At 41.0% G+C, this 12,124-nt stretch overlaps 1 protein-coding gene and 1 pseudogene across 1 annotated transcript in view; both read left to right on the forward strand.

The window, feature by feature from the left end:
- HSD17B12 (hydroxysteroid 17-beta dehydrogenase 12) overlaps window positions 1–12,124 on the forward strand; it is a 168,700-nt gene that overhangs the window by 128,713 nt on the left and 27,863 nt on the right. The window lies entirely within an intron of this gene.
- On the forward strand, window positions 9,050–9,117 carry LOC138093340 (U6 spliceosomal RNA; annotated as a pseudogene).

A 12,124-nucleotide genomic window follows, 5' to 3' on the forward strand; every position in this document is an offset into this window, starting at 1 on the left:
TATATACATACACGTAGCTGATTCACTCCATTGCACTGCAGAAACTAACTCAGCATTGTAAAACAAATACTCCAATGTAAAAGAAAAAAAAATTGTACAAAAAAAGAGAAACCCTGGCAGCCTCTGTCTCCCAAAGCATACACTTTGGACTGGCAGTCTACAGAGTAGTAGTGATAAAAAGGCCAAGGTCCTGACCTTGATCTCTGAGAACCGGTCAGCTTGCTCTGCTCTGTGGTCACACACCTCATCCTCCGAGCAGCATCTGAGCACCAGTGAGCGTGTACTGGTGGTGCTCACCTCATGGCCCTGCTTACAGATGAGTAGTGCAGGGGTGGGAAGCATGGATGAAGCACCACCAGTCCACCGCACTGGAGAGGATCCTTAGTTTTCTTTACCATAATGATGAAATAATAGCAAGACATCAGTCCTGGTATCTTGACAGATGATAAAATGCTCTCCGTTGTTCTTCTTCCACCTTCTTTTTTTCCATGGGCATAGATGCTTTTTCCCACGAAAGGAGTCAGTGGAGACAAACGCCAAACTTACTAAACATCATCCCCTATCATATTGTGAGCCATACTGACAAGAAGTATCACCAGCAGAAGAGATGGGTATATGCTTTAAAATTTTGTCTGTTAACCTCTTTTTGGAAGTCAAATCCCATTTGCAGAGCACTAAGGGAGTTTGCTATTCAGAAATGCTTCTTCATGTAGCCAAAGAATGAAGAATATTTTAATTTATCTTTCATGTAAATATGTATTTTCCTGTCCATTTGTGATGGGAGCTTTTAGTGGAAAAACAGTTCAAAATGCTTGATTTATTTATCACGGAATTAGTACCATCTACAGGACAGCCAATCAGTTTTCATTGTACCGTAGGCAGGATCCGGCTCGTTTGTAGCACGTTTGACTGACTGTTCAAGTATGGCAATAGTTTGACTCTAACAGCTTGAGGTGAGTGGTGTGCAGTGGCTTACCAGAGGCCAGGAAAGTAAGTTAGGACAGGATTGTTCAGGTCCTTGAGTGCTGTGCTCAAGAGGGCAGAGAGCCTTAAAGTAGAAATAAGGTGTGATCTGGTGTACATTTTAGAAAGACAGCTCTAGTGGCAGAATGGCATGGCAGTGTGTATTTAAAGGCATGTGTTTTGATCTTGTTTATACTGAGAAGGGGCATTCACCTTGATGGAGTCTTGTGTCTGAAGCTCCCAGGTTTAGTGTTCTTTCGTGCTGCTGTGATTTGCCCTACAGTGCATTTTGATGAATTGTTTCTGTTGTCCTTCAGTTGACTGGGTTATGTTGCGGATCCAGGATTACGTTTTCAGTAGCAGCGGCTGTTTGGAGCTCCAGGTTAACTTAGAAGGAGATGAAAATTGGTCTAGAATCTTATAAGGTTTTCTGGTGGTTGGACATCAGGGGACCCAGGGCATGGATGTTTATGGCCTAATGCCTTAATAAGTGTGTTGAAAAAGGCTTATATATGAAAGAGAATGACATCTTCTGTCCATCAGGGTTGGTTCAAGTTTTATCTCCTCAGCAAACCACATGCTAGAAGCTGACTGGCTGAGAAGCATGCCCAGAAAGGTTGGAGAGATGAGCTTGCCCTGTGACCTTGGGTTTGTGTCCCTAATTTGGAGATATTTGTGGGCAGGGCCCAGCATCTGGTTGGAAGTTTTGTGCTGTACCAGACCATTGAATGACCTGGCTTGACATTCCAGGGTTAGTGCCTGGTCCGTGCGTTCCTGTCCCTGTATCAATAGGTCACATGATGATAAAAAATCATCGAAGTCCCGCATTCCAACAGAGGAATAATAAAACTGCAATATCCTGGCCAAAGGATTTACAGGTCATCACCGGATGAAGTGGCGATGAGTGGTCCACAGATATGGGGGAAGAAATGTTAACAAAAATAGCGGTGACTCTAGACCCCTCCAGTCCCATCTGATTGTTTCACTTTTCATCTTATTCAATAATTTAGAATTATTCCTTTTTTTTCTCTCTCAGTGACTTGCTTAACTGGGCTTTCCCTTTACCAGGTTAGTTGAGGTAATCTAAGAGGTATTTAGAAGCCTTGTTGCCTGCTTTGTAGTTTTGCTGTTAGTACCTTCAGGGTTAAATTCAGTCTTGTTCTTATTCCCTGCAGAGCGGTAAGTGCCAAGGTCAGGAGAGCAATGGTGTGAAAATTCTGCATGAAGGTGACTGATATGGCCAGTAGATCAGCCTTCAACTGGAAGAAAGGTCCTCCTGGCCAGGGCTTTCTTGTGATTTCAGATGTTCTGTGACTAAAATCTAAGGTTAAGGCTCATTTCTCCTCAAGATCAATGACCTTCAGACCAGAAATGGTAAGAGTTTAAGAGATAATTAAATCTCCAGATATTAAGCCACACACTTCTACAGTAGTTCGGGTTTTATGCCTGGAGGGGCTTCCCTGGTGGCTCAGATGGTCAGGAATCCGCCTGCAACGCAGGAGACCTAGTTTCGATCCCTGGGTTGGCAAGGTCCCCTGGAGAAGGGGGACGGCTACCCGCTCCATTATTCTTGCCTGGAGAATCCTTTAGATAGAGGAGCTGGGCAGCCTACAGTCCATGGGGTCTCAAAGAGTTGGACATGACTGGCGACTTTCACTTCACTATGCCTGGAAGAAGTTTCCATCTCGGAATACTGAAAGAGTTTGCAGGTGAAATTGTGGTATTGCTATTGGTTATTATTAGAGAAATCATAGAAAAGGGGGAACAGGCCACAACTCCAGGCAGGTATATATCGATCCAAGTCCACTTTCAATCGGTAGCATACTCAGCACCAAATCCAAAGACTAGTTCCGAAATGGATTTTCTCCGTGCCGTTTGTCACTGATTTGAGATCACTTGTTGTAACATCTGCCAAACTGAAAATTGCCTTCCTTCTCGAGGCCTGATGGTTCTTTGATTCCTTTAATGACAGTATAAGAACCTCAAGGACACCATAGACTCTTCACTCCTTTTCAAATGAACACAGCCCAAGCCTTTTCCATAGCTTATCTAAGAATGCGAAAGCCATCCCTTCTGAAGGTGCTGGGCACTGAAGCTGCTACTGGGCTTGGTGAATATGCTGGACAATAGGGAGTGGCCCTACCTATACTGAGATCCCTTAGGAAATTTCCAGACTATCATTCTGACAAATACAGGGGCTGTCCTACTTTCTTTGTTACCTTTCTCAGAGCAGAGAAATAGGTGGGTGGGGATCCAAGGTAAAATTTATTAACAATTTCCAGTTACAGTGAAGTACCACTCAGTCTTATTTTATTTGGGAATGGGGAGGAAGAGTCTTAAGCAGGGGATCAAAATTTAATTCTTCCTTCATTAGATAATCAGCCAAAGTGAAGTAGCTGAAAGAAGTAGAGATGTTTAACATGGAGAAGGGAAGCATGACATCGCATACACACACGCACACACGATCAAGACCAGTTAGCTCAACCTCCTAACTGTTTTGTAAATCACCTCACCCAATGATTTCTTCCAGACATCACACACACACACACACACACACACACACAATCAAGACCAGTTAGCTCAACCTCCTGTTTTGTAAATCAGCTCACCCAATGATTTCTTCCAGACATCACACACACACACACACACAATATCAAGGCCATTTAGCTCAACCTACTGTTCTGCAAATCAGCTCACACACACACACACACACACACACACACACACACACTCTCTCTCAAGGCCAGTTAGCTCACACACACACACACACTCTCTCTCTCTCTCTCTCTCTCTCTCTCTCTCTCTTTCTCTCTCTCTCTCAAGGCCAGTTAGCTCAGCCTCCTAACTGTTCTGCAAATCAACTCACCCAGTTATTCGTTGCAGATTCCAAGCACCTTACATTTCTCAGTGAGAACCACTTAAGTAGCCTAACCAGCCAGCTTATCTTTCTCCAGTCCAGTCTCCGTGCTCCAGCCAAAGTGTTATTATTGTACTCTGGGTCGTATCACACCACTGTTAAACCCCTCCGTGACTTCTTTCCCTCAAGTCCAGAACCTTTCACGTGACCTCCTGGGAAGTGCCTATGTTGATTTGGCTCCTCCCCACGTCTCCCTTTGAACTCAGGTCTCTCTCCTCCAAGTGCTGCGCTCAGTCTCTTGAACTAGTCTCAGTCCAGCGTCCCCTCGGGCTGGGCCCTCTGCATAGAAGACTCTCGTCTCCTGCTTTACTAATTCTCCTCACTCTTCAGTTCTCAGCTGAAGCATTACACACTCAGCGGTGGGGAAGGGGCAGGGAGCCTCCCAGGCTCCATGAAGTCTCTCAGCTGTGCTATTTCATTGCATGCTGTGTGTGTCCCTTTCCCTTAGCATTTCATTCTTCGTTGAGTGTCTCTAGAGGTTGTGAGGTCTGGGACCACGTCCTTTTCTTTCTCTGCCATTTCCCAGCCCTAGCTCTCACATATGGCAGGTGTACAGCAAATGCTTTTTGAATAAATGAGTGAATAAATTTTAAAAAAGAAAATTCTAGTCCTTTAGAAATAAGGATCACACACACTTACATCACACAACCTCTGAAAGGTTAGCCTTAGATCGGATGCTGATATTTACCCTGAAGTGAGCTGTGAGAACTTCCTAAGCTTTGGATCTTCCAGAAGGGGAGTGGGTGGAAGGTGAGTTCCTTCTGATTCTGGGTCAGAGGTTACAAATCCATAGTCTGTGGGCTGGACGTGGGCTACTAATATATTTTGGTTGGCTCCAGCAGTGTGTTCAAAATTAGGACATTTCCCAGCTTTCTAGCTTCTCTTGGGAAAATTTTGAAAGGAGGGTGACACAGACCTGAACTGCTGCTTGGCAGCGAGTGATCAGAGCTGAATGACAGCGGAGTGTGCTCAGTAGTCGGGCCTGCACTCTCCAGATCACCGCAGTCCCCACTCGCCCCTATTGTCTGACCCACCTCACTGTTCTTTCACCCACTTGGCCCTTTTAGGTATTTGAGTTCATGGTTCCCCCCTGTTCAGTAATTCCAAGTATTTAGCCTACTCATACTGAATCATTGCTTGCTTGGAGGACTTAAAGAATTGGAATGTCTTTGACTTAAATCCATCTCTTCCATCCCTATGATTGTCTGAAAGCAAATCACTTGGAATATGAGACCCTTTGCCTGCTTTTGAAAAGCCAATTTTTTTTTCTCATTATACAACTATATATTCACTGTATATCACTTTAGCCATAATGCTATGTCCTGCCCATGGAGTAGATAATAGTAATAAAGGTTTGGATGGATGGACAGATGAAAACACACAAGAAAAATATTGTTTACTTTTTTAAAAAAACATGTATTTGCCTCTGGTATGTCACATAGTACCAGTAGGGGGAGCCCTCTATTAATTTGGAAATCCATCAGGAGAATCTGTTCAGCAGTCTGAAGTGAAGTGAAGTCGCTCAGTTGTGTCTGACTCTTTGCGACCCCATGGACTGTAGCCCACCACGCTCCTCCATCCATGGGGTTTTCCAGGTAAGAGTACTGGAGTGGGTTGCCATTTCCTTCTCCAGGGGATCTTCCTGACCCAGGGATCGAACCCAGCTCTCCCACATTGTAGGCAGATGCTTTACCATCTGAGCCACCAGAGAAGTCTGTTTAGCAGTCTAGTGGTATTTAATTTAGGGATTATGCTAAGAAGTTATCCTCTGACTCGGCCCCAAGAATTCAAGTTAACACAACAGGAAATTAATCAATTGTAGGAAGGAGAGTATGCTTCTCACCACTGCCCCTGCCCAGGGTTTCAGAAGAAACACATTCCAGGTTAATATCTAGAGCCTTTAAATCCATTTGAAAGCAGTTATCATTAAGCTCTTAACAGTTTCCAAATTGGGGAGCATATTTAGCCCTAAGAGTCTCAGAGTAATGGGCTGCTTCAGGCACAAATACAAAATAATGGTTTTACCAAAATACACGACCACCACTCTTTCCACAATTTTCATCTTTACAAAATGAGGGAGTAGTTGGAGATTCCAAGATTCTTTGTAGCTCCAAGTAAAGCTTGTTTAAAGAAGAAATGCGTTATAAATGAGTGAACGTGTAAAAATCTCTGTGAGAAACTTAGGGCTTCTTTTCTCCTCCAAATCTGTCACTTTTGGAGAAGTCAGCTTATTTGGAGAAAAGATCAGTAATAGAAACTCTCAGTATATTGGTTGAATAGTATCACCAACTCAGTGGGCATGAGTTTGAGCAAATTCCGGGAGATAGTGAAGGACAGGGAAGCCTGGTGACCTGCAGTCCCAGGGGTCACAAAGAGTCAGACACAACTTAATGACTGAACAACAAACTTGGAAAAACAGTGTGTGATGGTATATATGTTCTTTTTATTTTCATTGTTGTTTAGAGTTTAAAAATTATGGCTTTAGATTCTTCATTATTAGTTGGCATCCAGTTTTCTGTTCTGGAAAGTTCTTCTCTTTTTCTTTTTCTTTTGTTAAGTCATTAAAAAAAAAATTAAACCAGAATTTATTATCCAAGAAAAAGTATTGTTTTTTATAGTATGGGGTTGAATTTAAAGTTCAGTAATATGGGACGGGGGAAATGGCAAAAGAGGGTTGATAACCTTGACAAGAAGGGCTGATGACTTTCACAAAGACCTAAACATTGGTAGAGGAGAGGCAAATAATACTCAGATCTCAAAGCCGTCTAAAAACCCAATCTCATTAAGCTTCTTACCCCCCGCGTGGTAAGCATTCTGTTAGCCATACGTATGAGATTCTAAGAATTTATAATTAAGTTGTATTCTTGGTGCCAGAGCTGAAATTATACATTTCATCAAAGGAAATGTGTGCTGTGTCATTCTAGCATGACCTCCAGTGGAGTTACCACTGAATTTCTCCAAAACAGGCATTGTGTGACATCGTTGTTACTTTATGTAATTCTTTGCACTATTATACTGTGGTTTTAAAAAGTTATTGTTAATGATTCCCACTAAAAATTTGCTTAAGGCATTTGTATCTGTTTCCTTTTCATTTGTGTGGGTTCATTTTTCAGTTGCTTGAATTCAGATCCTGTTTACTCCATGCAGGTTTCTCTAGGGTAGGGGGCAGGGCAGCAGGGACAAAGTGGCTATTTGTGGTGTCCTAACTATTTGTACAAGAAGCCTGGATTCCTGGACCTCCTATTTATATGTAATGGTGATACAGGTGTCAGTATCGTTTTCTTATTTTAACTAAAGTATCTTGAATTTTAATCTTTTCATTTGGGTTTTTAGTTATCTCTTTGAGCATTATGCAATAATGTTTTCTTTATACTGTTCTCTCCCAAAAAATGATGAAACACAAGAGGTTACATGATATAAAAATAATTTGCTTGTAAAATAATATGCATGATTCACTTGTGTAGGCATCGGTTTTCATACCAAACTAAAAAGTAGGAAACTTGGATTGGCTTTTGAGTATAAAATAAGATTCTTCCTACAAATTCTTGATTACTGATGCCAGAGAAGTGAAAAAGAAAAAATTTTATTCTTGTTAATTTCTTTTAGAAATAACATTAGTTGTGGGGGCTCTTCTGATTGCAAAAACAATGCAAGCAGTTGCCAAAAATAGAAGAAATATTTCAGAATACTAAGATGGATACATTTTAATATAACATTTTAAAGAACTTTCTAGGTCAGCCAGTGCATTTTTGAGTCAGCTTATCTCAACTGAATGATCTAATAATACTGACTTTGATTTTTGTATGAGCTACATCAGCCTGTTACTTATTTCCCAGCCAGAACATACATAGCTGTGGCCGTAAATATATAACTCTTGAAATAGAATATGTGGTGTCCCCAAGAGGAATTCTCAATTGAGCTATCATTGGTGAAGACTATGCCAGGCTTGCATGCAGAGTGATATAATATCTTGGTGTGAAAGAGCATGTATCGGCCTTTCTCCCTTTGAGTTAGGCTTCTAGGACTTTTTTGTGGAAGGATTGATGCAACTGTCCCTAAAAAATATGTCTCTATAAATAGGAAACATTTGTTTTTTTCCGCAAGAATCTGAAGCTGCCATTGTCATAGAGGTGCTATTATAGGACTTTTATTTACTTTTGAGGAAAGAATTAATTTGATATTGTCTGCTGTATACTTTTGGAAATAACGTAGAAGAAAACAAGTATAGAAGTCATTTTTACTACTATTTTTGATATTTTTAACCACTGAACTTACAAGTTATGGTAACCTTATTTTAGCAGTATCTTAAGAGGAACAAAATTTTTCCTGGTACAGCAGTTATCACCTGCAGATGGCCTAAAATTAGTATATTGAGTTAACTCCAGAAACAGCTTGTAAACTGTGAGATGGAGTTCAGATAGTGAGATTTCACAGAAACACTTGGTATATGGTATAAATAACCAGCCATTCAGATACCAATTGATGCATATAAAGTAAAATGAGACTGCTAATAGCTTAATTTAAATATCCTATGTAAGACGTGACGTTAAAGAGAATTTAATTTGATGTTAACGTAGTGAAGCCACTCTACTTACACACAGAATATTAAGAATTATGTGTATGCACATACCCCAACAAAGAATGCTTGAAATTGAATTTATTATGACGTATATTCTGAGTAGAAAGAAAGATAATTTAAGTATAGACGAAGGCATTAATCAGCCTTATAAAAGCCTGTGGATTTCAGGTTAACTCTTCCTAGGCTTTTCAGTGTTGTTATGTCTGGCAGATCCAAGAAGATACTGTATTTTATGGCAAGGAGAAATAATTTAGAAACAGAATTTAAGAGGAGAAGCCAATGACCAATACAAAAGAATTTAACCTTTTCATGCATGAATTTCCATCTTTGATGATGAATCATTTGTTCAAATGAGGATTGCAACAAGTATTTCTGGCCCTTTAATAGCCAGGCATTGAAAACACTGCTTCTTCCCTTGTGTTATTAAAACTTCTTGAGTTTTAATTCACTTGGATAAAGACTATGGAGAAGGAAGTAGCTTCCCATTCCAGTATTCTTGCCTGGGAAATCCTAGGGACAGAGGAGCCTGATGGGCTGCAGTCCACAGTATCGGACACAACTTAGTGACTGAATAACAAGGACAGAAAGACTTACTTCAGCAGCAGAGATACTTTAATTGAAATGATACAGGGAAGATTCGCATGGCCCCTGTGCAAGGCGTGCTCCGATTCATGGGGTCGCAAAGAGTCGGGTACGACTGAGCGACTGAACTGAACTGAACTGTGCAAGGATGACACACAGATGGTAAAGCATTCTGTATTTCTTATGTTAACTAAACTTTATTGTGGTAATCATCTTACAATATATATACATATATCCTTATGATGTGTACCTTAAGTTCAGCTCAGTCGCTCAGTTTTGTCCGACTCTGCAAGACTGCAGCACACCAGGCTTCTCGGAGCTTGCTCAAATTCATGTCCACCGTGTCGGTGATGCTATCCAACCATCTCATCCTCTGTCATCCCCTTGTCCTCCCACCTTCAATCTTTCCCAGCATCAGGGTCTTTTTCAAGGAGTCAGTTCTTCACATCAGGTGGCCAAAGTATTGGAGTTTCAGCTTTAGCATCAGTCCATCCAGTGAATATTCAGGACTGATTTCCTTTAGGATTGACTGGTTTGATCTCCATGGTGTCCAAGGGACTTGCAAGAGTCTTTTCCAACACCACAGTTTAAAAGCATCAATTCTTTGTTGCTCAGCTTTCTTTATGGTCCAACTCTCACATCCATACATGACTACTGGAAAAACCATAGCTTTGACTAGACGGACTTTTGTTGGCAAAGTAATGTCTCTACTTTTTAATATGCTGTCTGGGTTTGTCATAGCTTTTCTTCCAAGGAGCAAGTGTCTTTTAATTTCATGGCTACAGTCACCATCTGCAGTGATTTTGGAGCTCAAGAAAATAAAGTCTGACACTGTTTCCACTGTTTCCCCATCTATTTGTCATTAATTAGTGGGACCGGAGGCCATGATCTTCATTTTCTGAATGTTGAGTTTTAAGCCACTTTTTTCCCTCTCCTCCTTCACTTTCATGATGTAAAAAAGTTATGTAGATTATATTTCAAATGAAACTGGGAGAAAAAGTGAATATATTTTGAAGCTATCCGCACATTAACAACCATCAGGACTGACTTAATGTTTAGCATGCTGTTGATATAATTTTGTAAATAAGATAATATCTTACAAGGTTTTATTTTGTCTCTGATCATTTCCTGGGTAGTTTTTACCATTCAGAAAGGAGACATTTCATGGATGACATGCACACAGTATAAGGAAAAAAATAGCTCCCAAAGTGTACATTTTTATTTCCTTAACAGCCCAGCTTAAAGTGCTGTTTCTTTTTGGACTGTATTTAAGTGTGTACATTTATGTCTTGGGGAAAGAAAAAAAAACAAACTCTGAATTTAACTTTAAAACTCTGCACAACGAGTTATTAAATAGTCAAGTGGTACTGAGATCCCTGGTCAGAATAAAGGACTGCATCAGCAGATCTTATAGACTTTCCTGGTAGTTCTCCAGATTGATCACTGCCTGCGAATCCCATCCCTCCTCCTCTCCTTTTGTGCAGGAAAGGTAGGTGGTGGTCAGTGGCTCCCGCTGTCCACTCCACTTGGCTGCTTCACACGTAACAAGTTTCACTCCTCACCCCAAATGCACATGGGCATGTACACACCCCGATCCCTGGGTGAGAACATTTTTTATTATCAGTCTTCTTCTTCCTCATCTTGTTTCTGGGGATCTCAGGACATTGGGGGAACTGTTTAACAACTTCTCCTCACAAAATGCTGGAGACCTCCTTATAATACATGAGCCTAAGCATTATGGTCCCCTGATGAAACGTATTAAATAAAGTATGTGTTCAGATACTGCTAAAAATGCATATAGCCTCTCCCTACGAAGAAGAATCCCCCGCAACCGTTACCATGCCCGATGTCTGTCTGTACTAGCGTGGGAAGCTGTCTGACGTGGTATGACAGGCAGATTGCAGGGCGTATATAATGGCATGCACATTATTTTCACTTCTCCCTATTCTTGACCCATTCAACAAAAAGCTTTTTTAGTGCATAAATTCTGTAGCATACATTGTAAGTTTTACATTCTATGCCCTTGATTAGGATTTTTCCTACCTAGTGAACTCTTACTTATTCTTTCAGAATGTAACTGAACAAAGCTCTGCCTATTTCCCCAGACATAACTAGTCCCTCTCCTAAGTGTTGGTGCCCTCTGTCCTTAACCCTACTGTCTCATAACACTGTCTGGTAAGGGTTTATTTATATAAATACCTGTTTTCTTACTCCATCATGAGTTCCCATCACCCAGCCTCAATCCAAGAAACTAACATGCCCTCTACTGAGTGGAAGAATGCCTGTTTTATTACTTCATTTTGCTCCAGGCCATGAGCTGATATGCATAGAGCGTTTTGAGAGCTCTTTTATTTCTTGTGTTTGATAAAGTAACACCAAATGTATTTTGTGATTCCACTTCTTTAACTCGTATCCATATGGTTATTAAGATTTACTTTAAAAAAAACAGCTTTATTGAGGGATAATTTGTACACTTTACAATTCATTCATTTTACGTGTATAGTTGAATGGTTTTTAGTGAATTTACAGTCTTACAGTCATCACGAAACTCTAATTTTAGAACAGTTGTTTTACCCTAAAGAAGCTCCCAGTTGAGGTACTTGACAATATTGCTGGAACTGTCCAGAAACTTCTGTGTGGTGAGTTGAACTGGATGACCTCAAAATGTATTAGCATTTTTTTGCTCTCAACTGTCAAGCACAGTAAGCTTAAGGGGGGCCTGGATACTTAGTGGTGCTGTGTCCTGAAAGAAGAGTACACGCTGGTAACAAGGGGCACAGTTTCCTTTTAGGGCCTACTCTGGGCTAGCTGTCTGTGCTATGATCATTATATATACCACCTTTCATGAGATTGCAGTCCCTTGGACCGCACAGAGATCCAACCAGTCCACCCTAAAGGAAGTCAGTCCTGAATATTCATTGGAAGGACTGATGCTGAAGCTGAAACTCTAATGCTTTGGCCACCTGAGGCGAAGAACTGACTCATTGGAAAAGACCCTGATGCTGGGGAAGATTGAAGGCAGGAGGAGAAGGGGATGACAGAAGATGAAATGGTTGGATGGCATCACTGACTCGATGGACATG

This window comes from Capricornis sumatraensis, chromosome 16 (assembly GCF_032405125.1).
Source record: "Capricornis sumatraensis isolate serow.1 chromosome 16, serow.2, whole genome shotgun sequence".
NCBI classification, from domain to species: domain Eukaryota; kingdom Metazoa; phylum Chordata; class Mammalia; order Artiodactyla; family Bovidae; genus Capricornis; species Capricornis sumatraensis.